The following is a 26,875-nucleotide window of genomic DNA, read 5'->3' on the forward strand; positions in this document are numbered from 1 at the left end:
GGAGAAGAGAAACTCTTCTGGGTTGGGGGTTAAAGTGTGTTAGAAAAGTACTCAGCCCAATTTAACTGGGAATTTAGGTTGATAGCATCCCCCCATCTCCACCACCAGAATGGATCCCAGAGAGTCATTTTGGTCATGTGTTGCGAGATGCTCATCATTTCTGTCTTTTATAACATGTATCTTATTTTACTGATATGGTTGAGACAAACAATTCCGTGACACCGATTGCTTTCTTCTTTAAGCTGTGCAACTACACGCATCCTCCTTTTCTGAGTTGTTTCTCCTTCATTAACCCAAACTCACCGTCCTTTCTAGTTACCATTGTCCATTGGAACCATAGGTATCATTCCTAAAAGAATAGAATGGTCAAGGCAGAAAGCAGTTGCTAGTTAAGCTGAACTGCGATTTGGTTTAAATCCAAGAGAATTTTTGCTTTAAGATGTAAAAGATTAAAGTCTAGAGTCCAATATCAATTAAACTTCTGTTCTGTCTTCTTCCCCTTTTGATCAAGACTCGTCATCGACTCTTCTGGTCAAAATATTCCTTAATGATAACTGGTCTTCTGCAAAGGAGGCCATGTTCCTCTTGGCGGCAGTTTGGCATATAATCCGTATCCTTCTCTGATTTTGGACTCTCCTCTGACTCTGTTGCTCCAGGCAAAAAAGAGATCAATTGTTTGTACCTTGGGTAGCTGCTTGAATCTTTTAAGACTCCAGGCAGGAGGCAACAAACTAGGAGTGAGAACACCAGCACGAAAAATATCCTTAGGCTAATGAACTGGGATCGTACCTGAAACTATGATCTTAGATTCCAAACCAAGGGACCAAAGCCCCTTGAAGCGCCTGCGTGTAAATAAGCAGCTTTAGTAACGACTTTCTTTGTTTTTGTTCTATAATTGTAAAGATATTTATCACAAAACTTTTCCAACGTAACTATTTACAATGTGCAATTTATTATTGACAGCAATTACATTAGTCAACTGTGCAATTGGACATTTAATCAGTGCACTTTTATCTATTACAATAAACAGAAAGTCCATACTCCATAAAGTACATTCCCCCTTTCCCCTGGTGACCTCTAAGAAGCTCCGGCTTCTGAAAATCTGCCTCTGTTTCTAGTAGTAAGCCAATAGGAGATTTGCCCCTATGTGACCGACTGATTTATCGAAGCAAAATGTCTTCAAGTTCTTTCTATATTACAGCATGTACCAGGTCTTCATTTCTCTTATTGGCTAAGTAGTATTCCATTGTATGATGTATCCCGTGTCGTTTATCCATCATTTCATCCATCGATGGACCTTTAGGCTGTTTCCACCTTTTGGCTATTGTGAGTACCACCGCAAGGAACGTTGGTACAGGTCTCTGTTTGAGACTATACTTTTGGATATTCTAGGTATAAATGCCTAGGAATGGAATTGCTATATCACATGGTAGTTCTCTTCTATTTATTTTTAGGTTTTGTTTTTTTTTAGGAACTGCCACCTTCGTTTCCACAGCAGGTATAACATTTGCATGACCACCAGAGAGAGATAAGAGTTCCAGTTTCCCCCAAACTTCACCAATATTGATCTTCCCTTTTGTTTTTAAAATCTTGGTATTCGAAGGCAGTAAATGATATCTCATTGTGGTTTTGATCTGCATCACTGGTCCATGAATTCATGATATTGAACATATTTTCCATGTACTCGGTTGCCTGTTGATTACCCTCTTTGGTGGGATGTTTTTCGAAGGGCTTTGCCCTTTTTTGTTTGTGTTACTTGTCTTTTATGTTGTTAATTTGTCAAGGTTTATATGTGTGTGTGTGTGTGTGTGTGTGTGTGTGTGTGTGTGTGTGTGTTTCTCAAAGACAGTCTCTATATCAGCAGTTTGATTTTTCACTTTTCTATTTGGTAAAGTCTTTTTATGAAAAAAGGGTTTTATTTTTATTCAGGTTTTTTAATAAGATTTTCAATTTTTTTGATCATTTGCTTCTTTATTGTGCTAGATAATCTGTTTCTAAAAGTTAGGCTAGGCAGTGTTGTTGCTGCATTTTCTTCTGAGAATTTCATAATTTTAGTTTGCCCATTAAGGTTTTGATTCCATTTCCAAGTTGTGTTTGGTTAGGATGTGAGGCATAGATACTATTTCCTTTTTTATGCTTGTGGAAATTCAGTTTTCCCAACATTTTTTATTGAAAAAATTCTTTTAAAAATCAAATGGATTTGGTATTATTGTCAAATAATGATTTTCTCTAAGTATGTAGGTTTATTTTTGAGCCCCAGTTGGGTGTCATGGGTCTATGTGCATGATCAGTACTAGGGTGCTGTGATTACTGTAGCTGTAGACTATGTTTTAAGTTCGGGATGTGAGCAGCCTCCTTTTTTCCCCTCTCTTGTAACACCGCTTTAGCTACTTGGTCCTTCTTGTCATGTTATATGAAGTTGAAGATTGGGTATTCCAATTTTGTAAGAAAAAATTGCTTTAGGGATTTTGATTGGGATTACAGTATATCTATAAATTCCTTGGTGTAGTAGTTCATAGTACATCTGTACTACATTTTGTTTATCCACTCTTAATAAGATTTGTCTTATTAAGCCTCCCAGTTCATGCACATGGAACATTGCTTTATTTATCTACGTCTTCCTTAATCTCTTTCGGCAGTGTTTTACAATTTTCTGTCACGGCTCTGGTAAAATTTACCAATAAGTATTTTATTCTCTCAGTTGCTAATGCAAATAGACAAATGAAGGTGCAGAAGGGAGATGTAAAGGATGCTCGCTTTTTATTTACCTTTAAAAATATATAAATCATGATTAAAAAATAATAAATAAATTATTTTATTGGGGGTTCTTACAGCTCTTATAACAATCCATTCATCAATTGTATCAAGCACATTTGTACATATGTTGCCATCATCATTTTCAAAACCTTATGTTTTTACTTGAGCCCATGGTACAAGCTCCTCTTTTTTCCCTCCTTCCCCCACCTTCCCCTGCTCTTGTACCCTTGGTAAATTATAGACTATTATTATTTTCATACCTTCTGAAGAAGCATCTTACTGTGCCTCTCACTCATTTACTAATTATAGTGTTTTTTTTCTCTCTCTCTTTCTCTCTGTCACACACACACATACAAACACACACTTTTCTCCCTCTTTAAATAAATGCAGTTACAAATTCCCATCCAATGTAAAGTTGCCGTACTGGATCTAATAACTAAGCACTTTCACGCCTGTCTTTGCATTCAGGCTACAGCATTTAGTTGTCATCTTAAGGAAATAAGTTAGCCTCTGTAAATCTCAATTATTTCTTCATCTTTAAAGTCAGGACCAGAAGACTGCCATATCATCAGATTGTTAAAAAGCATAACATAAATATGAAGCTCTTAGCCTAGTGCTGCCACTTGGTAACCTTCCAAAATTTTTTTAATAGCATAGGCCACAATAGATTTACCTCATAGTAAATTCCATGCAAAGCAAAGTAACCATCAGTGATGGGCACCAATAATAATCCTCCAATGAAATGAAAGGCAAGGAAATCATTCTTCAGATGAGTCCTGGGGAACGCTGGCCCTTGCAGGAGGGAGAACTCCCTGGTGCACACTGGGAAGAGATGCAAGCGATGGAGAGCCTGTGGGGTAAGCTCTGGCAATGGGCATTTCACCACACAAGCACAGTGACTCTGCTCAGCAGTAGTCCCGTCCCCCCATGAGACAGTGTCTCTTATATTTGTTCGTTTTCACAGAAATAGATTGTCTTTACTCCTCTGGAATTTGGTCTTTCTTATATCATGGAGAAGGGGCCAGAGGGGCCGTGTGACTCCAGGCTCTCCCCTGTTGTACAGAGTTAGCACCTCTGACACCCACAGGGGCACCTCTACCCTGTCCTATGAGTCCAGATCCTGCGCTGGGTTTTCTGAGTTTCAGGAGGTTCTTTAAAAATGAGAAATGGAAAGAGTGTGGAAGTTCACCACCCTTTAGGTCTAGAACGGAACTCAGCTCGTGGTTCAGTTTTCATTCAAACATAGACAGGCCTGTCAGGAGAACAATAACACGAGTGAAAAACATTCCTTAGCGTGATCAACTCTTTGAGATCAGAAGGCAGTATTTACCCAAAGGGGAAATTTAGAAGAGTTAGGAAATCAGGAGAAATAGAGAAGAGAAAAATGGGAATGAGGTGAGATAAGTGATGTTTCACTGTGGCGATTACGACCAATGAGATGAAATATAATGTGTGTGAGTGTTTGAATGGAAAACGGCTCTGCTCTGTAAACATTACCCAATTCATAATTTAAAGAAGTGCAAAATATATAATGGAGTTTTCCATGACATTTTTGATGCTCCCTGGGGTTCATGTGTGACTGTATGTGTATATGTCTGAAAGAATTTCACAACTTTTCCAAGCCTCTTTATATATACATAGATAAGAATAAATTAAAAGCTGTTGATGCAAAATATGAACATGTTTCTCAGCACATCATCCATTTAGGTCTATTTACTTCTGAAGGGAATGTTTCCATCTCTTTAATCTTTGCCCTAAGAATTCTGTTATCTTTGATTTGTAATGTGTCAAAACCAAACTGGCAGTTTTGCTATCTTTGAGAACCTCAACTTTTGTTCCTTTTCAATGTTTTTGGAGTTTGAGGAACAAAAGTAAGTCAGAATGGCTCAAGATCAGAGCTATAGGATGGATGAGAGAAGGTTTCCCAAGGAAATTCTAGTTGCACAATTCTTGCCACCCTCCAAGGATGAGCAGGTGCACTGTTGTGATGGATGTGGGTGGGGATAATTCTCCTGTGCAGGTTTCCTGGCCTTAGTCTCACCAAAGAAGTTTTGCATTTTCTTCAGACTTTTTATTAATAAAGCCACCAATGATTGCCCTGTTTTTTTCATAGAAAAAAGCTATCAGGGTTGACACACTGGAATGCCCCCCATAACCGTTGCCGTAATCTTCTGAACTAAATTTAAACTTCTATTTACCTGAAAACAAGTATGCTAACAATATGAGCAGCAGAATAAACTAGCTAAAATAGAAAGTAAAAGGGAGACACAAACATGCCATGATCAGCTAAGCTGGGTTGAGATCTTTCTAGGGATATTGCTGCCCATCCATCTTAGTATTTTCATACTAATTATGCAAAAACTGAAGGGGAATGAAAGCAGGGAGCAAGATCGCACCTAGGCGCCAGTTTGGTGTATATTCTACTCAGAGGATAAAGGGAGAAGCATGGGGTAGTAACAGACACAAATCTCCATGTTCACTTTCGTTTGATTTTTCTCCGGCCATGGTTACAGACTTTTTGCTTATACGGTAGTAAGAATGTCAGAAATATATGTATATATGTCTATTGGGGAAACATTTATAGATCTTTCTAGAATTTATACCTTAAGAAATACTGATATGCCAAGCAATGGGAGTTCTTTTGGAGGTGGACCGAGCCAGGAATGGAGTGGAAGGACCTTGAGCCTGGCGAGTGGATTTAAACTCACGACACAGTCATTGAGCCAGGTAGCTCTTTGTGCTTGCATGTAAGCTAGACTTCAATTAGTCTGCAACACACTTCTACAGAACTGCCACAGTGGTGCTGAAGGGGGATGAAATATTTCATTCTCAGAAGCCGTGCTAACAACATAAGGAGGAAAGCCTACTGAAGTTGTATAGGTGATTTAAGTGCAATGAGGGAATAGGGGTCTTTGCTTACCACAGATTTCAATGACCCTCTAGAGCAGCGGTTCTCAACCTGTGGATCACGACCCCTTAGGGGTTGAACAACCCTTTCACAGGGGTCACCTGATTCAGAACAGTAGCAAAATTACAGTTATTAAGTAGCAATGAAAATAATGTTATGGTTGGGGGTCACCGAATTAAAGGGTCGCGGCATTAGGAAGGTTGAGAACCGCTGCTCTTGAATGTCCCTACTGCTGTGATTAAACTTACTTTTCTCCTTTCCCATAAAAGATAGCTATGTGAGTCAATGAATTTGTCAAGGGAATTTCTAGGTGTTCTGATTCTTAATATATATTTGAAAAAGGGTAATATATTGTGTTTGGCTTTATACGTTTGCTGGGCTTCTCAATTTGTGATTTGAACACTAAAGCTGTAGAGGACATTGAAGCGTGTCCACATAAAATATACTTTGCTTTACATTCTGGGAGTAGTCTCACACTCTCCACTTACTCTCAGGAAACTTTGACTATTTTTCAGTTCAGTGTTAATCCGAAGTTTACAAAATATCATTGCTGACAATGTGGTTGAAGATGTATATGCAGGAAGACATTCAATCATTTTATGATTTAAGGAAGAAGATAACAGTCCATAAATTAATGAATTATGACTGCTAATATTATGTTTTGAAATAAAATCTCTGTTTGGGGTTAAGTATAGAAATATAAGCTAAATGGATTCCTGATATGAAGTGGATCAAAATATGTGAAATAAAAACAGAAATATCAAAACACAAACACATTTCAATGTACTAATGGGCACTAATGGCTTTGGATAAGGCAGACCATTTTACTGAAAATAGATGGTTGACCTGGACCAGTTGAAATTGACTAATGTGTCTGACCTTAGTTTCCCCCACTCTTCCTGTTAGTTTGACAGAGCTGGCTTTGATTCGTGGCAAGTTTTACACAGCGAAACCCAGCACTGCTCTCCTGATCTTGCTATGCTTGAGTTCATGTCTAAACATGAGTTAGTCACAAGTCTCTTGCTGTGACATGTGATGCATTTGCTAACATACTTAGATGATGCACTTGTTACTGGCCTCTTGTCATTTTGGGATCATGCTCTGGAGACATTGTCATCCGTGTGTGTTGTGGTAGCTACAAGCGTGGTAGTCATTCAACCGCTCTTGCCCCAATACAAGGACTGTCGGTCTTTCAGCCTTTGGTTAGAGCATTGACTTTGTAGTGTGTCGTAAACAACTTTGATACCTAAATACTTTGTTGACCCAAAGTACTTGGCTGGACTCAGCTATCCTAATTCTCTTGATTTCATAATATAAATGCTTGTTTATTATTATACTTTACCTTCTTTTGTAGCGATGCCTCTGTATTGGCATGGAAGCAGCAGAATACATTGGTATTTGTACTTTCCGGCTTGTTGCCCATACCACCCATGCTCATACCATCTAAATACAATGAGGAGAGCGAGTATTTTGTATATAATAGTGCAAATTATATAACCATCAAATTTCCCCTCTTTTCACTGATAATCTGAGCATCAAATTGAAAGTCTTTTTCACTCCAGTGTTTAGAACTTCCTGGCAGTCTTTTCCAGAATGAGGTAGGCTGTTAGCCAACCAATTAGATAAGACTTATGGTGCCATTAGGTCTTTGAGTCCTTTATACCCTGTGGTTACTTATGAACTCTTTAGTAATACTCTCTCCTTTTTCAACTAACCAGTGAAGCCAGTCCTGGTGGCTCTAGATACTGTGATGTGTTTCTATAAAAATATACTCTATTTGAAGGTTGAAATTTGAGCAGAGTCCACTTACGCGGTTTCATTGATACTTAGCTTCTATTGTCCCCTTTAAAGCTATTTTGAAAGCCCACAAAAATGGTTGATGGTTATTTGTGGTTGAGAATCTAAAAATCTATTTCCCATTTTCCCTTCTCTGACATTTAGACTTGTTGCATCCTGCTGCCCTTGTCTCTTGCTCTTTTGAGTACCCGAAGCACATGACAACATCTCTGTTTTTCTAAAACAAAATACCCCGTCTTGAAGCATACTTGGCATGTGGAAACATACCCATTTTACTAAAATAAATATGAAAACTATTTGTTTTCTTAAAAACAGAGCAAAACAAAAAGTCCTCAATCTCAACTTCTCAGCACCCCACACCACCCCCAAATTTATGATGGAATAGAGCCTGAGGGTCTCACGTGCCATGATACAGTTTAATATTCTTAGTGAGCTTCAGTGCTATGCATGCTGCATGGCTATGCATCAGACTTAAGCATATAGCCTACATTTTAAGTTCTTGCTTTTTCTTTTCTTTCAGTCAGACATAATGAGCAATTACATAAGATCATTTTAAAGATATTTAAATGCTCATCACTGCCTGGCTAATTAGTGGTGATGTCAGGCAAGTGTGGGACTGCGAACGACGCAGCCACCCAATGGGAGCATGATGGGGCTTTCTGCTCTGTAAATATTTATAGCCTCAGAAATCCCGTATAAAGTAGCTAGGAGTGGGATTCTACTTCACAGCAGAGTGTTTGGTTTGTCTGATTGTTGATGAAGGGTGGGTTATGGAGAAGTTTGGATTATCAAAGACTGACCAATGGGGCCATGAACATTCACTTTAAATTAATTCTATTTAGATGGAAAAACTGAAATCCAGGGTCTAAAGAAAACTAGGCTTTTTCCCCCCAACAGTTTTATGGGCAAGTAATTTATATATCATATAATCCAATAATTCAGTCATTCAATCATATCACAGAGAATGGTACAATCACCCCCATATCAATTTTAGAGCATTGCACCCCCCCCCATATGGTTACTTCACTTTTAAGGTGAGTTATGCAGTCAAAATCAGTTCTTGTGCTCCCTCCCCCCTCCTGTCTTCATTATTTACTCCCCCAATCCCCTTCCCCTCCCTATGATCCATCCCCCACCCCTGAACTCCCTCTACCCCCTTTGTGTCAGTTATTCTCATTATGCACCCACTCCTCCTGTGCTTCACAGCTGGGAGACCCAACAGAAAACAATAAAAACCAAAGTAGGGTTAAGGTGGTAAGATTAAAAACATAATAGTATGCAGACAAAAATACAAATACTGCATAAGAAGGAAAAGACCCCAACACCATTCAAAAAGTCAGGAAGCAATTTCTGTCCTGGAACCCGAAGGAGAGCCTTCCACCCAGAACAGATTCAGAAGGAAATCGGGGCTTCCATGAGAAGAAATCAAATGCTTATTCTCTTATAGGAATCCCTGGAAGTTCTCAAAAGTAATTTTTATTTTCTTTCTGTTAGCCACCTAAGAGATATATGCCATTATTGTTGTGTTAGCTGGACCATGAGGTCGTTTATGAGAAGATATTGGGATATGGTGCTTTGATTAGCCCCTCCTCTCCACACCTTCTTGAAAGATAAGGGTTAGGAATAGATTGGTGGAGGAAACTCAGAAGGAATAAATATGAAGCTACAGTCCTTACTGCTAATGAAAATAGAAGCAAACCATAAAGGCTTTAGTTCTCTGTCATACTCATGTTTCACCATGAAAAGGGCAACCGTTTTGACGTCATCTATTGAAGACAGAAAGCAAAGGGGTAAGTTCTACGGGGATGATGGAATTGAGAGGCCCTGGGAGATCTGAACGGTGAAAGACAGGGACTCAAGTCTAGAAGTAAATGATAAAAGTAGGATAGTAACCACTCATAACATACTTCCTTTTCCTTTGGAGATATTGGACAAGAATTGCTTTTTAAAATGTGTATCTTGATAAAATTTGTAGGTTGGTAGGATGAGGTCTGTTTCTTTTTTTTTTTTTAAATAAATGATTTATTGGGGGCTCTTATAGTTCTTATCAAGCACATTTGTACATATGTTGCTATCATCATTTCCAAACACTATCTTTCTACTTCAGCCCTTGGGGTATCAGCTCCTCTTTTGTTTCCCCTTCCTCCCCCACTGTCCCACCCTCGTGAACCATTGATCATTTATAAATTTTTATTTTCATATTTTATATCATTCACCATCTCCCTTTATCCATATTTCTGTTGTTTGTCCCCCTGGGGGTGTTGTACATTGATCATTGTGATTGGTACCCCCTTTCTTCCCCGACCTTCCCCCTACTCTCATGGTACCCCTACTCTCAATATTGGTCTTGAAGGGTTTATCTGTCCTGGATTCTGTGTGTCAAGAGCTCTTATCTGTAGCAGTGTACATGTTCTGGTCTAGGTCTAGCCAGATTTGTAAGATAGAGCTGGGGTCATGATGGTGGGGGGCAGGAGCATTAAAGAACTAGAGGAGTGTTCTATGTTTCATCAGTGCTATACTACACCCTGGCTGACTTGTCCCTTCCTTGTAACCCTTTTGTGAGGGGAATGTCCAATTGTCTACAGATAGACTATGGGCTTTGGGTCTCCTTTTTGATCCCCATCATTTGCATCAAAATAGTTGTTTTTATTGGGTCTCCTGCTGCCTGATACATGATCCCTTTGACACCTTTTAATCACACATGTTGGTGTGCTTCTTCCATGTGGGCTTTGTTGCTTCCCTGCTAGATGGCTGCTTGTTTAACTTCAAGCCTTTAAGACTCTCGATGCTATGTCTTGTAATAGCCAGGCACCATCAGCTTTCTTCAGCACATTAGTTTATGCACCCATTTTGTCTTCAGCAATTGCATTGGGAAGGTGAGCATCACAGAATGCCAGGTTATTAGAACAAAGTGTTCTTGCATTGAGGGAGGACTTGAGTAGAAGACCAATGTCTGTCTGCTACCTTAATACTTAACCTATAAATATATGTACATAGACCTATATCCCTATCATTATTTGGTAATATATTTACATATGTACATGTCTATGTTTATACCTCTCTAAATGTCTTTTGCCTCCTAATTCTTGCCTCTATTTACTTTTACTTTTCTCCTGTCCCACCAACATGGACCTCCATTTGGCTCTCTATACTTCCTCTAGACTACATTGCCCGACTGACCCCACCCAGCATTCTATGCCCTTTTCACCATTGATTTTAGATCTCTTGTTGTTCCTTATCCCTAGGCTTGTTGGCCTAACCCCCATCCTTTCTTAAGACTCACGCACGTACACAGACCTCCACCAGAGGGCAGTACATATTAGACGTGGTATAGCAGTTTCCCAAGGAGCTCAGGAAGTTTCTTGAAAATGTGTATTGGTACTTTAAGCCCTTATATGTATTTGGCCTATATGTAACATTCCCTGAATAGAATTCTTAAAAATATGTAGTATTCTTCTGATTGTAAAGCATTACAGGGAAGAAACCATATGCCTTGGTTTATGTTGAGAAAAAAACAAAACTGTTCTCCATATGAGGTCTATAGGGGACAAGATCTGTCATGTCCTGGAGACATCAAGTGTCTCTCTGCCTTTCCTCTTCATGCTGTTACCTGGTGACACTTCTCCCGGCTCTCTAGACTTCAGAAGCTGCACCTTGTCCAGGCCGGTGGTAGAGACACTTCCTCCTTTCTCCCTCAGGGGAGTAAAAGTCTGAAACATTCTTTCTAAATGTTGGCTGATTATGATGTTTCTATAGATGACACCACATGAGGCCAGATCACAATCACTAGCATGCATGCTGTCAGATGTTCCCTAAGTGTTGTCCCTATAAGTCATCTGGAATCGATAGACAGTTTGAACATGTGTAAACACGTGTACACTGTATGTGTATGCATGTGCACAGTGGAGCCAGTAAAGCAACCGAGGTACCGTCTTGGTTACTTCTTCCTTGGGGGCAAACCCAGACCAACGGGCATTTCTTTTTCTAATGGAAATGTCCTGGTGGACAAGCCTAGAGCAGTGACACAGAATTATCTGTTTTCTTCCATAAACGACTCTGCTCTTCAAATAGTCCCTGATGAGATTTTCAAAATTAGCTTGGAATGATTGTATGCCATTTCTGTTTGAGACAGTTCATTTCATCTCTCATCCATAAAATGGATGGGAAGAAATGCATATTTACATATGCATTTTATTTATTCTTAATCTTAAAACTTTCTTGGGTATTGGGATAACTTAGAATAGCAATTTTAGAGAACAGTAAGTACGGAATACTAAAACAGCTTTTAAGAAAAGAAACAGATGCAAGGCGCTGCACAGGTGAACTGGAGCGTGTCCCAAAGAACCCTCGGGACTACGTTTTACAAAATCTCTCACAAGGACAGAGAATGGGGATGAAGAGATAATCATAATAATAGCTAAATCAATATTGTTGCACTGGAGTTTTAAAAAAATGTATATGAAGAGATGGTATGAGCTACTATTTATTTATTGTCCTCTGCAAAGGTATTCAACTATGAGAATCATAACAATTCATGGATAATATTGTGTGAAATGGAAATTCCAGAGTTACTCACACGAGGAACTGGTGCATAGATCAAGAAGTAGTTGTTTGAACAGAGCCAGGGTATATACCATGTGGTTTCTAATCAGGAAAGAAGCGTGCCAGTGTTCTATCATTTCACTATACTTATTCAATCTGTAGGGATCTTGAGGGCGGAGTGGTTGCACATTGGGCTGCTAACTGCAAAGTCAATAGTTCAAAACCACCAGCCACTCCTAGGGAGAATTTTCTATTTCCAGAAGGAATTCGTTTCTGAAACTCACAGAGGCAGTTCTACCCTGTCCAATAAGGTTGCTATGAGTCGACTTTGACTCTTTGGCAGTGAGTTGTATTCTGTGGTATTAGGGCCCAAGACTCTGATCTGATATCATCTCTGTCCTTATGTGGCCTCTCACCCCACAGTCCAAGGGCACAGCCTCTGCCCACCTGTGGCTGGGGAGGGTGAAGAGGTCAGTTTGAAGCCAAAGCTTTGGTTACTTTTCTAGCTTCTCCACTTATTAGCTTTTGAAGTTGGATAGCCATGGACTTCAATAGTATTCAAAACTTCATAATGGGAGAATGCCAAGACTTCCTAAGAAATAAGGCACACAAGAACAGCCCCAAACCAAGCCCACTGCCACGGAGTCAATTCCAACTCATAGCATCTCTATAGGCGAGAGAACACCTCCAGACACAGGGCTTTGGAGACTGTAAATCTGTACAGGGGTAGACATCATCCTATAGCTCCCACAGGGTGGCTGTTGGCTTCAAACCTCTGATCTTTTCATAAGCAGCCCAACACATTAACTCAGAGCCCCACCAGAGCATCACCCAAGAACAGCAGCACCTCAGAAATCCTGCCTCCTCCCCAAATCATGAGAGCTTGCAACCTTGTGGCAGGTGTGCTCGGGTGAATCCGAGGACAGAAGAGGCCGGAGAGTGATGCCTGGCTCACTTTGGCAGCAGGAACACTCATTTAAGTGTTCATCACTTTCCCTCCTCTTTTCTGGATTTAAAACACCTTTTAAAGGATTTGGTGATTTATGAACAGCGCTAGTTCTGTTTAGCGATTGATTCATTCTTCCCTGTAAGTAGTTGGGGTGATTAGAGGAAGCTTTCCTATTACTGCAACGTTTGATTTGTAACAGTCCATTAAACCCAGAGGGAGGGAGAGAGTCAGTCCCTTCCATTAACAAACACACACCCTACTGTGCAGAGACAGGGCACTTTTGGTGAGGAGGGTGGACAGCATTTCAGCATTATTGCGGGGAGTGGCTTGACAGCAACATTTCCAATGAGAAAAGCTAGAGCCGAAAGCAGTATTTCACATGCACATCCATTCCCCATGAATGAATGGAGTATTCATCCCCACGAAACACTAGGGAGACTCAAAGGAAGGGCTGTCTGAGGGTCAGATAACTTTGGGAAAATCTTACAAGAACTTGTCTCCACTTGAAGGTTTACAACCTACATGATGATCCTACTATGCGCTCCACTTATTTAACTTTGGTAGACTAGATGATGTCAATTAACCGAATACTATCAAACCTTTCTTCCTTTCAATGAGCATCATTTAATGTCCTAAAGAACTAATAAAAGTCCCAAATACATGAGAATTCACATCTGTACTGAAGATAGATAATCAAAAGCTTCAGATAAAACAAATGCATTTATGTTTGGTTATAATAAATGAATTACTTTGAGTAGAGCTTGATACTGGACAAGTTGTATTCTAAGTAAGAGGGGAAAGTCGTTTTGTTCATTTGGCTCACTTCTTTCAATTATGGGTCTTTTTCTGCCTGTCTCCATCATAAATATATAGCATCACCTGTAGAGTGGATGCTGAACTGCACCCTCAGAGAGGGAGTAACCTCTCTCTCCACATGTGGGGGTGGTTTGGTGTCTAAAGCATTGTCAGATCATCACAGGAATATTTGGAGGATGCCTCCCTTATTACGTTATAAGCGTTTAGTGCTCTTTCTCGGCTCTCATTCCTTCCAAGTGAAAGCTGTTTTCTTGAAGAAAAATATGTAATAAAATACAAGAGAAAAATATTAATTATTGTTGTTTAGGGAAATAGAAACAATTTTACGACTTCACTTTGCTATTTTACTATACATCCAATTTTCTACAAAAGACTGGTTATAAACTTTACTGAAAACTGATACGAAAGAGTAAAATTAACAGATGAATTTTATCATTTGACTTTGCCTTTTTGGGAGTATCTCAGTTTTCCTTTTACACAATCTTCAAGTTTATTTGTTTATTTGTTTTTAATCATTCTCAAGTTTCTTTCAGTATGTATTCTGTACCCTTCTTGTGAACTCCTCAAGGACTAGGGTCATCGGAAGAATTCTTTGAATACCATTTCATATTTTCTTTTTGTGTTGAATTATTTTGAACTTTACAAAACTACCTATTCAATGAAGGGAAAATGCCAACCCCTCATTTTAATTCTTTGACTAAAAATTACATATTTTATACAAAGCTTTATTCTTGACTTTGGATCATTTTCCCAGAAGGTTGTTGTTAGGAACCATTGGGTTTTCGAGGGACCCAGTGTAAGACACACAGAAACACTGCCTGATCCTGTACCACTGGACTAATTGCTTCCATGCCTCTTTAATTCTCTGCCCGTGTTCTTTACCCTGACGGGGAGAGAGCAACAGTGGGCCCTTAGCTGGTGCACACTGAAGTTCATGTAGAACATCATCTCATGGTTCTTTGAATGAGCATATCTGTAGGTCTATTTTCCATATACTAAATTTCCTATTATGTCTCCTCTTGTAAATGTGTTTATTTTTCTTTTTGTACTCGGTATCGATTTTGTGTGCATCTGAGTGCTCAGACACGGTTTATCTGTTTCTGTTAGTTCTCATAGAAAAGATGTACTGCCTATAACTTCTTCTCTCTGTCTTTAGATAAATGGATGTTTGGATTTTGCCTGGAAAACCCATGTCAGTTTCCTCTTTTGCTTTCTAATTGTCTTTCTTTTTCATATTCTTACAACTCTTTAAGCATAAAGAAAATGTCCTGCTTACTCTAGAATGTTAAAGTAAATAGCACAAGGAATAGACAAATAATAAATCTTTAAGTGCCTGGAAAGAATTGAGAATGGTTAGGTTATGGAAATAATTTCTCAGGGCTTGTTTCTTCCAAGATGAACAAGGTATCCTTTTAAAAAAATTCTATCACTTTCTTCCTTGGCCTTGCAAGAGCAGCCTAGAAAATAACGGCCATTTCTTGAAGGAACGTACGCTCAGGACTGCATGGTTTCCTTCAAATCTCTGAGAGGTACAAATAAGAAGGCAGAGACATCGCAACAGCTCTCTGTATTGAAGAACCATACTGTGATTGTCTTTCCCCACTTTGTTTGGATTGGATGGTGAGCCCCCCAAACACATGTCAATTGGCGAGGCTACAATTCTCAGTATTATATAATTATCCTCCATTTTGTGATTTGATAGACTTGTCCTTTGTGTTGCAAATCCTAACCTCTGTGCTGTTAATGAAGGAGGATTCACTCTATAGTATTAGGTTGTATCTTGCATCAATCTCTTTTAAGATATAAAAGCAATTAGATAAGTGAGTAGAGATGAGGAGATTTTCTATCCCTAAGAAGGAAGATCCAGGAGCCTGGCGTGTCGTTTGTACCTGGGCTCCTGGTGCTGGGAACATTCGAGACCTAGGAGAAGATTGATACCAAAACACATGGAGAAATGCAAGAAGCACAGAGCACAGGGGGGTTGCAATGAGACAAAGGCCTTCCCACCAAACTGACAGCTGGTGCCCTGAATTCAGATTCATCACTTCCTAAACTACAAGAGACTAAATTTCTGTTAGTTAAAACTTTCTATTGGTTTGTAACAGGACACATACCTTGGAACATATACAAAATGGAACTCAAGATGGATTAAAGAAGACCGAAATATTAACCTTAGAACCATGAGGATCATCAGTGAAAATACAGGGACCAACATAAGGGCCCTAATGTAAGGCACACATGCCCTAACAAACATAATGAAAAACACCCACCCTCCAGAAGACAAATTAAAAGGCCTGTGTGTTCTAAATTTACAACATCTTTGTACATTAAAATACTTCATCAAAAGAGTAAAAAGAGAACCCATAGATGGGGAGAAATATTTGACCATGACATAGCAGATTAAGGGCTAATTTCAAACATCTATAGAAAATTACAATACTATACTAAGAAAAACACAAAATATATAATCCAATAAAAATGGCCATAAGATATAGACAATTTACTGATGAGGATATCCGGGTAGACAACAATCATGTTAATTATCTATAGGAGAAATAGGAATTAAAACAGTAAAGAGATACCACCTCAACTGACACAGCAAAATTTAAAAACAAAGATCAGAAGATAATAAATGCTGTAGAGGACGTGGAATATGGAAAAAAGAATGGCGCTTCCTTCAACAAATGCAAATACAAATGCCTTTTAAAAAATCCTCAAAATCGAGCTCATTGCCATCAAGTGGATTCCAAATCACAGTGACCCTGGAGGACAGGGCAGGACTACCCCCGTGTGTTTCCCAGACTGGACTTCTTCGTAGGCATAGAAAGCCTCTCCGTTCTCCTCCCGAGCGGCTGCTCACTTCATACTGCTGATCTGGCAGTTAGTCTTCTGGTAACCTTGTAGGTAACCCACTACGTCATCAGGGCTCCTGACACCTCTCTACTTGGTGTGTACCCCAAAGAAACAGAGAACAAACAGGAACAGATGTTTGCACGCCCAGGCTTAGTGAAGCCATTTCTATAATAGCCAAAAGACGGAACCAATCAAAAATCCCATCTGTGGGGGAACGGATAAACAAATTCCAGTACATATATACCATGGAATACTACGCATCCTTAAAAGAAATGACAAGTTCGTCCAACAGCTAATGACATGGACAAAACTGGAGAACATTAAGCTCAGGAAGCTTATCAGTCTCACAAAGAAAAACATTTCATGACACCATTATTATTATTATAATTATGGGGAAAAAAAGGTTTTCACACCAGAGGAAGAGATTGTGGAGACTACGACAAAGAGAGGGGTGGAAGGGGGAGGGAGGGACAGGGAGCTAAGCAGGGAGGGTGGGTGAGGAAAGAAAGAAAAAAAAAAGCAGCAGTGGCAGCAAGAGCCTCCTACAGGGGTGCAGCGGGGAGTGGTGGCTGCTGGCTTACGTGGACACTCAGTGTTTGCTGTGACTGGCTGTGTAACTACATATAACGGGGTTTTCTCTGTATGTGTTATATTCTTGAAATAAAAGGAAACAAGAATTAAGATGAGTAAAATTAAGATTAACAAGAAGGATTACAGCCTTAAAAAACAAAACAAAACAGATTTTTAGCCATCAGACCTAAACACTGGTCTAAGTGGTTATAAAGCAAGGAACATTGAATGGAAAGTGACAAGTTCTCTTGTGGTGTACAAGTTAGTTTTTAAAAAACAAAACAAAACACTTTCCTCTTGTGCTATCTAGCAGCAGTAGCTAACAAAATCCTTCCTCAGATGCCGAGAGCTGCTTGCTTCTTTGACCTATTCCCCGTTGCTTTGACTTCAGGAAGTCTAGCCCTGACGCCCACCCCTAAATTCACTCAGACGCACCAGCTTTGTGCTCCGGCCAGCGCGTGGCACTTGCTCAGAAGAGCTCATCTCACATCAGGGGTCTCTGTTGCCCGGCCACAGGTACACTCTTACAGCAGTAGGTCTCCACCTTCCTCATGCCGCGACCCGTGAATAGCGTTCCTCATGTGGTGGTGCTTTTTTTTGGTTGCTACTTCGTCACTGTCCTTTTGCTACTGTTATGAATCAGGCGACCCCTGTGAAAGGGTCGGTCGACCACCAAAGGGGTGGTGGCCCACAGATTGAGAACCCCTGTCTTAGAGGGAAGAGACAGTTAATGTGAATTAAGGTTATATACGTTAATTTGGGAATTCAGATGGCACATTCTGTAGACGAGTGAGACACGAGAACCCGTTCCGATCCCACACTATTGTTGTGACACCCACAGATATTTTAATGCAGAATAGCACCAACTGTCCAGACATGAGCTCAGAGAGACACGTTTACTTTGCTTTATTGTAGGGCAATAGCTCTTTGCTAATTCAAATTATAGAGAACAAAATTGAGCTCTTTTATATAATTTTTTTGTCTCACTGGAAACCTGGGCTTTGCTGGACTTCTGTCTAGTTGCTACCTTGACCCTACACAAAATTGTGTTTTTCTTTCACACCCCAAACAGAAGTACATAAACTCTCCACTGACCCACTTATCACTATCATGTTTCAATTAAGCATTTAGGTTCTTAGTATACTGTGATATCACAGATTTTTGCTAAAGTTAGGCCTGAGCATGTGAAAAGCCTATTAAAAATGTGGCTATATCTATATAATTATATGGCAGTAACAGCTTTTTTAAAGTTATGAATGATCAAAATTCAACTTTATTTTGTTTCCTTTAGAGTTTTGCCAAACCAGTTCCTTATTAATCTTTTTATATACTTTCTGTTGTATACATAAATGGAGGAGTTTACAGTTAGTATTATTATGAATTTAAAGAATTGGGCTTGAAGTCAGATACTGTTTAACTTGGGCTTTCGCAATGTAAGCATTTTATTTTTTATTGTGGAAAAAAATTTGTATATATATATATATAAATATATTTGAAGTCTCAACTTGATTTTTTTGGTAGAAACAGATTTTGATTTGAAATATTATGAGAAGTGGTCTCAAAATTTAGGAGTGACTTGCCTTTAGAAATATGAGTTCACATGGTACGTAAATCAGGAGTACCTCTTTAGTTATAACACCAGAAAGCTATTCTATGCACCTACCCTCCAAATTACCATCTTAACATGGAGATTGTCTGTGTGTCCTGAACAGATTATCTGTTGGGTAGCAGATGAAGGGCTGGGAACAGGCATATGTTTGGCTGGAAATACTGTTTCTTTGGGAGAGTTTGGGCTCCTTAGAATTTCCACACAGACGGCAGAATTGGAAATGATACTCTGGTTTGGCGGTTTGTAGTACACGAACCAAAAGTTCAAAACCAAGTCTTATCTTCCCATTTGTCACATACTTTTTCTTGTGACACAAATGAAGCTCTACTGTGGTAGCCATCCAGATCTATAAACGAGCTGGGCGGGTGAAGCTCCGCTAGCGTTTATCTTCCACACTTTTAGCTTCTGATTTAACTCCTGGCGGTAAAATGTGACTCTGAATTCGGGATTATCATTGCTCTTGTGAGTTGAATTGGCTTAAGGTCTTTTAGATTGCCATGCATTAAGTTTGCCCCCAGGCACTTATGGTGAAGCGTATTCTATACCTAAGATGTGGCATTTCTGGTGTGTTCAATTGAAAGGCCATGAGGTTCAGAAAGGTTTGTCCACTCTGGCTGGTCACAGCTCTTGGGCTTTCCACCATTTTGTAGGCTGCAGACTCGCCAGTCATCCCCTGCTCCCAGCAGTTGTTGCCGGCAGTCTGCAGAGCGGTGCCCTTTTACAGGCACAGCTTAGCACAGAGCCCGAACGATAATGGATATGAGATTTCCTGGAATTCTTTATTTGTCCAATTGCCTTTTCTTCAGTATTGTGTCCCACAGATGCCGGCCGCCTCCATCGACTTCCTGTCTCCTTATTGGAACAGGGCTGCCAGGTTCTGCATGATCTCTACTCTGCAGGTGGGTGCAAAGTCCCCAGAGGCAGAATGCTGAAGGGGTAGTAGAAGTGCCTATTGTATTTACCTTCTCTCAGGGAGATTGGCTCTGTGTGTAATACTGGTGAGCCAGTGTCTGTGTCTAATCTTCTATCCTGTTTCTGAGTGTTTGTTCTTGGTGTTATGTCAGTTTTGTGGGGAGAGGTTTAGACCAGCACTAATGTCGGTCATGAGCAGGAGCAGGCCAGAAGTCACTGCAATTTTCCTGAATGGCTCCCGGTGACTTAGGACTATTTCAACCTCCAATTCTGAATAACGTCAGGAGGAAGAGTTCTTATGTCATTACCTGCAACAGTATTTTTTTTCTCTTACTTCTTAGAAATTATCACCAGGATAATAGGTTGTAGCACTGTTCTGCTTATTATATTTTATTTTCTACAGCACTTATAAAACAGTAATAAAGAGAAACTTCAATATTATTGGCATGATAAAGTGAAAACTACTAATAAGGAGAGACAATATCGATCATATTCACTATGGGTAAATGAATGGGAAAGAGCAGTAATATATGAAAATATGTTTCACAGGAAAAATCAATTTCTATTTGTAGTTTAAGTTATGATAATCATTTATAAATACTATAGATACTAAGAATGGGGGTAATGTAAATAAAAAGGATACGTAGTTTTCAGTTATAGATGAAATATTTGTTAAAAAATAGACCAATCATATAGTTTGTTTAGGATATATTTTTAAATTATATTTATTGTTATGGAAATAACTACATAGCTCATTAGGGCAGTGATGGAAAGTTCTGCTAGCAAAAATATTTACCCCTCATCCACAGATGATATGTGTGCCTTAAGCCAAACTGTAAGAGAAAGAAAAGTTTTTCCCAGCCAAGTGGAGAGGTAAGCCTTACCTGGGGCAGAAGAAGACACGGTCAGAGAAGAGATGGGCATTGTGATTTCACAGTAGTTATTAAGAGGTGATACATTTCTCTATGCAGTAGAAATCTGCTTGCATCTCCCAGCAACCAATGTGCATTTCAAACGCTATTCCTTTTTTGAATAATTAATAATAATGATAATATGTGTGTACACATCATTCAGTCAGAGTAGATATTCAAAGGGATACCCTCCCCCCCTCCAAAAAAAAAAAAGAAAAGAAGGAATTGCACTGGGCAGAGTGAAGCATTCGTAGTATGCATTTTTCCCACCAGGTGAGCATCGAGCAACTTGCTCAGTGTTAGTGCACCCAGTGGCGTTGCCTGGAAAGGTTCTCTCTGGTTAGTGAGTTTTTTCACAAAAGCAGTTTCAATCAAACCTTATTTTTTGTGATGGCCAATTTAAGAAAAAAGGTGCAGCTGTGAAAGTTTATTACCTGCTTGGTGATGGTGAACACGGCTTAGGACAGTGCTATGGGAAAGACTCCCAGATGGCAGATGAACCAAAGCCAGACAGACTGCCATCAAATTGTTTCCAACTAAGAATCATCTATTTTTTTTTAAAAAATCATCTTTTATAGGGTTTTGAGGCTATCAGTCTTCATGGGAGTTTAGAGATTTTCCTGTGAACTGCCTGGTGGGTTTGAACTACTGACCTTGAGATTAGCAGTCCAGTGCTTAACCTGCAGTACCACCAGGGCTGATATGGGCTATAAATCTGTTCATATAAGAACACATCTTGCAAATGTCCTTATATGTCTTTTTACAGTAGTAGGTGACACACTTGAATATGTGGGAAATGAAAATAGTTTCTATATTTATGGTCGAGAATATTATTAAAACTTGGCTAAATATTGAGGAGGCACCAGTTTTATGAATTAGGGATGACTTGGTGAAGGGAAGGGAGTTCATTGAAGAGCCTCCAGAAAAGACAAAAATGTAAACCAGGCACCCAAGAGTGAGATACATTTGATATGGTCAAGATGTAATTGATTGTAGTGATGATTGAACAGCTCTTTTTATATATTCAAGCCGTTGAATTGCATGGTACATGAATTAAATGTCAATATAGCAGTGGTATATTTTTTTAAATTTTTAAAAAAGAAGACAGTACATATCGTGGAGCTATGTACGGGCTAGGGCTTGAGGGGAGAGTGCCAGGCAGGATTACTGTGGGAGAAATAGGCTTTGCACCTGGATGCCTGTGCTGAGAAACCCTCTTAGTAGCATGGGGTAGAGAAGCTCCCCTAACCTTCACCTCTAAGGTCCAGGTATAAAATTGCTTTTTCTAGAGGCAACTCAGAGTTCAGCAGTGGCCTGTGGTCCCAGAAAATTTCATCATCAAATGTGTCATCCTCCACTCATCTGGATGGAAAATTCAAAGATGTCTCCTTCTAAGTCAGAATATGAAACAGATTCAATCAAAATCTGTCTGAGGAAAAGGTCAGAGATGTGCTTATAAATCTTCTTGCATGTCCTGCATGACAGAGCATTTCAAGCCCTCTCCTGTCAAATGCAATTGTTCACTTCAATCTCGTTCTTGGCTAAAGGGAAGGCCTGTGGGGTTTGGGGACATTGGCTTTTTAAATGTAGAATGATTCCTGCTCCTGGTAAAAAGGTCACTGACTTGATCCGAGCATACTGTTATTGGCTCCTGAATGGTGATTCTGGCCAGGACCTTGTGAAGGAAGCTTCTTTGTAACTCTCCAGGCCCCTTTCCTGGCAAGTCCAAATACAATGGTTGGATCTGAATTGGGAGGACTTGCCACTTGGAAATCTTTACAAACTTGTTCTTTTTTTTTTTTTAAATCATTTTATTGGGGGCTCGTACTACTCTTGTCACAATCCCTACATATATCCATTGTGTCAAGCAAATTTGTACATTTGTTGTCCTCATCATTCTCAAAACATTTGCTTTCTACTTGAACTCTTGGTATCAGCTCCTCATTTTCCCCCTCTCTCCCTGCTCCCCCCCTCTCATGAACCCTTGATAATTTATTAATTATTATTATTTTGTCATATCTTATACTGTCCGATGTCTCCCTTCACCCACTTTTCTGTTGTCTACCCCCCAGGGAGGAGTTATATGTAGATCCTTGTAATTGGCTCCCCCTCCCTACCCCATCCTCCCTCCACCCTAAAACATTTGCTTTCTACCTGAGCCCTTGGTATTAGCTCCTCATTTCCCCCCTCCCACTCATGAACCCTTGATAATTTATAAATTTTTATTATTTTGTCATGTCTTACACTGTCTGATGTCTCCCTTCACCCACTTTTCTGTCTGGTAGAAAGGGGGAACCAATTGCAAGGATCTACATTTAACCCCCTCCCTGGGGGACGGACAACAAACTTGTTCTTAAGACAAAACTGAGCCAACTACAATTGCCCAAGGCAACTGTCTATTTTGTTTTTTATTTAGCTTATTTTAAGAGCATAAATTTCCAGTGTAAATTTCATATATATATATATATATATATATATATATATATATTTATTTCTCAACACAGCTTACTTCATGATCATGAAAGAAGCATGGTTCCATCTAGGTAAAAATACATGCTCCATAATTTATGGTAGGGGAAGGGAATTCAGGTTTAAGACTTAACTCTCAAAATCATACAAAACGATAGACTTAAATGTGAAAATACCCCAGGAGCTTATAAATTCGTTAACTCTGTAAACATTAAATGTAATTACGATAGAAAACAAAAACAAGGGGGGTATTTAAGTTTTGGGAGGTATTGTACAAGAAACATTAATGCTTCACTCATCTTTAGGGGACAACAGAAAGCCCTGTCTCAGAAGAGTATGTCTAGACAAAAAATATTTATATGGGAACCTCTCTTCCTTCTGGCTCTTTCATTCCGGCAGGCTAATTTGTCTAGAAGACAGATGGCTGTCCAGATGGTCACTGCTGGCAAGTTGATTCTGATTCTAGTGTCCGTAGAAGCAATGTAGAACTGCCCCTGTGGGTCTCTGGGACTGCAGATCTTCATGGGAGAAAAAGCCTCAACTCTCTCCCAAGGAGAGGCTGGTGGTTTCAAACTGTTGATGTGATGGTTAGCAACCCAACTCCTAACACCTTCCACCACTAGGGCTTCCCCAACTGTAAGGTAGACAGGTCTGAATCCGGAAGCATTGCTTTTTCTGTTTTGTCCAGAGAAAACCACATGAAATGTATTAGCTACACATGCCAGCTTTGTGTCTGTGCTCAATTATCATCCATTAGATAGTATGTGTTGTTTCTAAGTGATCGTCTAGAAAATTGTTGTTGTTTTCATTCTTGACAAGACTTTGTATATGGCTTTACTTCTATGCCTCACCATTTTAATCAAATGCTGTGTTATAAAACATATCTTCCTCCAAATAAGTGTATGCCTGGTGCAAGTGGCTATTTGGAGTACTGATATTTATACATGGCATATCCCACATTACTTATTATTGTCAGAAGTTGTTTGTTTGTTTGTGGGCACAATCACTGTTTATTTTCAGGATTTACCTCGCACTCCATAGCCCACTGGGGCCCATCTGTGAATTCCCTAGCAGTGACAATCAATCATTTCAGACACACTGTTGTATATCATCAGAGTGATAATTTTTGGAACTAAATCGGTGATTTATTTTAGTGGGATAAAATTTGAAAGTTTTTTTTCTCTTAAAATAAGAACATGGCCTTGAGAAGTGGAGAGCGGTGGCATTTAATCAGTGGATCACACACTGTTGTGTCTTAGTGGTGGGGCTGCCGCTCCTGGTGACAGCTCTGGCTGCTTAATTGCCTTCATTGGCAAGTTGTAGGGAAGTTGAAAAATAAACAGTTTATTTCAGAATGTCTTCCTCCATAATTAATGAAGACAGATTAATTTACTTCAATCTATAACTGAGTAAAACCTAGACAATCTCTATCTTAAACATTTTTGGAATAATAATGTTTGAAGCCCGGAAATAAGTTTGTGCCTATGAGCATTTTAGAGGAAGACATACAACTCGTTTTTTTTAATGTGATATTATTGTCTTCAAGTCAAAAATACATATTAGCATTTTAAAATGACATATTAACTAATTATGGAAAATGAAGTATAGATACTGAAATTATCTGGTACTTTGGTTGTCTTCTCCAGAAAGATTTAGTAAAGGCATAATATTGGTATAAATAAGATATTGTATTTGTGTTTCTTCTTTAAAGGATCAGTTTTGGATGGATATATTTAGATTTTTCATCAGTAACTGAATAATTAAGACTTATTTATAGGATTGATATTGGTGAAGGCTTTCGCACTGAAGCTTGAGCGAAGACATTCAATTCAACGAACAGTCAATAGGGAAGCACTGTATCCGAGGAAGACCCCCTAGTGGCGCAGTGGTTATCCCGTGGGCTGTGATCAGTTTGAAACTGCCCGCCACTCAGCAGGAGGACGGCGGGGCTTTGAACTCAGTATAAGCAATTGGACAGCAGAAGACACTCGGGGCACCTCTCCCCTGTCCTTTAGGGTCACTATACGTGGTCCTCCACTTGATGGCACCGAATTTGTGGTTATTGTTTCTGGGGTTTTTGTTGTTCTTGTTGTTGTTTAGAAGAATCTCCCCACATCTGACTCAAGACATCTGCAGTAAAATGCAAGTTGTGCAGCATCCTCACTCGTGGGGGAAAAACAACTAAAATTTTATGAGCACTCACCTGTTAGATGACAGGGGCTTAACCTGTCTTATTTCTAATCATCATCGGACTCTAAAATAAATATTTTTCTTCATTTTATTCCACAAAATTGGTTAACTTTTGTATATATTTTTGATAACACACACAAGCGAATCAAGGGAGGTTGTGGTAGCATTTGGATGAAGGTAGTGGTACTCAAACTATCTATGGTGTGGACTGCATTTCAGTCTCAAGTAGACCAGTAGTGTATGTTGGTAGAATTAAACTGCACAGACAACATTGCCTACAACATAGGAGTTGCTGAAGCATGTGATGAAAGATTAAATGAATTACAGCGGTAGTACTGTATTGAATCTTTATCTGGGACAATGTAAGCCATTTATTAACTTCCTGTGTGGTCAATATTTTTAGTCTATTAAAATGTGGTTTGTACAGATATTTTATTCTGAGGAAAAATAATAAGCCATTTCTAAATTTGTAGTTCTAATCTCAAACTCACAAGTACTGTTATCACGTTACTCTGGCTCTTAGTAACCGTGTAGGAAAGGGTAGAACTGCCCTTTTGTGTTTCCAAGGCTTTAATCTTTGTTGGAGTAGGGAAAGCCTCATCTTTGTTCTGTGGTAGATTCTAACCGCTGACCTTGCGGTCAGTAGTTGAATGTGTAGCCCACTATACCTACCACCAAGGCTCCTTACATTGCCAGGAGGACACTGAAACAATTTGCAGTGACACGGTATACATTAACTTCAGTTTTCAAATAAAATTTACGATGGACTCCATAAGAATGCGCCAGTGTGGACAGACTTGTATGTATGAGACCACTGTGATGCCTCACTGGACCCTTTTTAGAATCTGTATTTTACAAAATTATGGTAGAAAAACATTCTTTCTATAATGCATATCTTCCAAAATTAGAAGACTTTTAACTCTACAAAAGCCTTCCAGGTGGAAAATAATATGAAATCGAATTATTCAAAGCAGTCGTGTTTTATTCTCCACTGATAAAATAAAAGAGGAGTTTTCATGAAAGAAATTCAAAGTCAATCTTATTTCAGTTGCTTCTGTACCATGAATAAACTTAGTCATGCTTTGAGACAATGGGATGTACATAGCAAAAGATTTGTTTTAAATTGAGTCTGAAGTCAAAGAGCATTTCTGCCTGGCTGAAACAATTGTAGAAGAAAATAGTCATCTCATTTTTGGTACAGTATTAATCATGTTCCTCTTTACAAAACTGCTAGTGTTTGTTGAAGAAAGCTAATATTTGTGATTTCTCTATTCAGCAATATGACTGAAGAGTAAAATTACCTCACTTCAGGATCTAGTTTATCTGTATTAGACTACTGCTCATGCATATAAAAATTATATCCAACTAAAACACAGAGTGTTTTGATATGAAATACATGAGGGAGAATAATTAAAAAAAAATAATCTTCCTTTTCCCTTATAATTACTAAATTATCAGTGTTTCTTGTTAAGTAGTAATTAGCAATGCTAATATTTCATTTATTTCACACCATCTAAAAGAGCAGTAGCTTTGTGAATATGAACCATAGTTAAGGACCCATGTGAACTTGGAAGTGCAGTGAGGCTGAAACC

Source organism: Echinops telfairi, unplaced genomic scaffold (genome assembly GCF_000313985.2).
Source record: "Echinops telfairi isolate 266 unplaced genomic scaffold, ASM31398v2 ScPeMD7_70;HRSCAF=299, whole genome shotgun sequence".
NCBI lineage: Eukaryota > Metazoa > Chordata > Mammalia > Afrosoricida > Tenrecidae > Echinops > Echinops telfairi.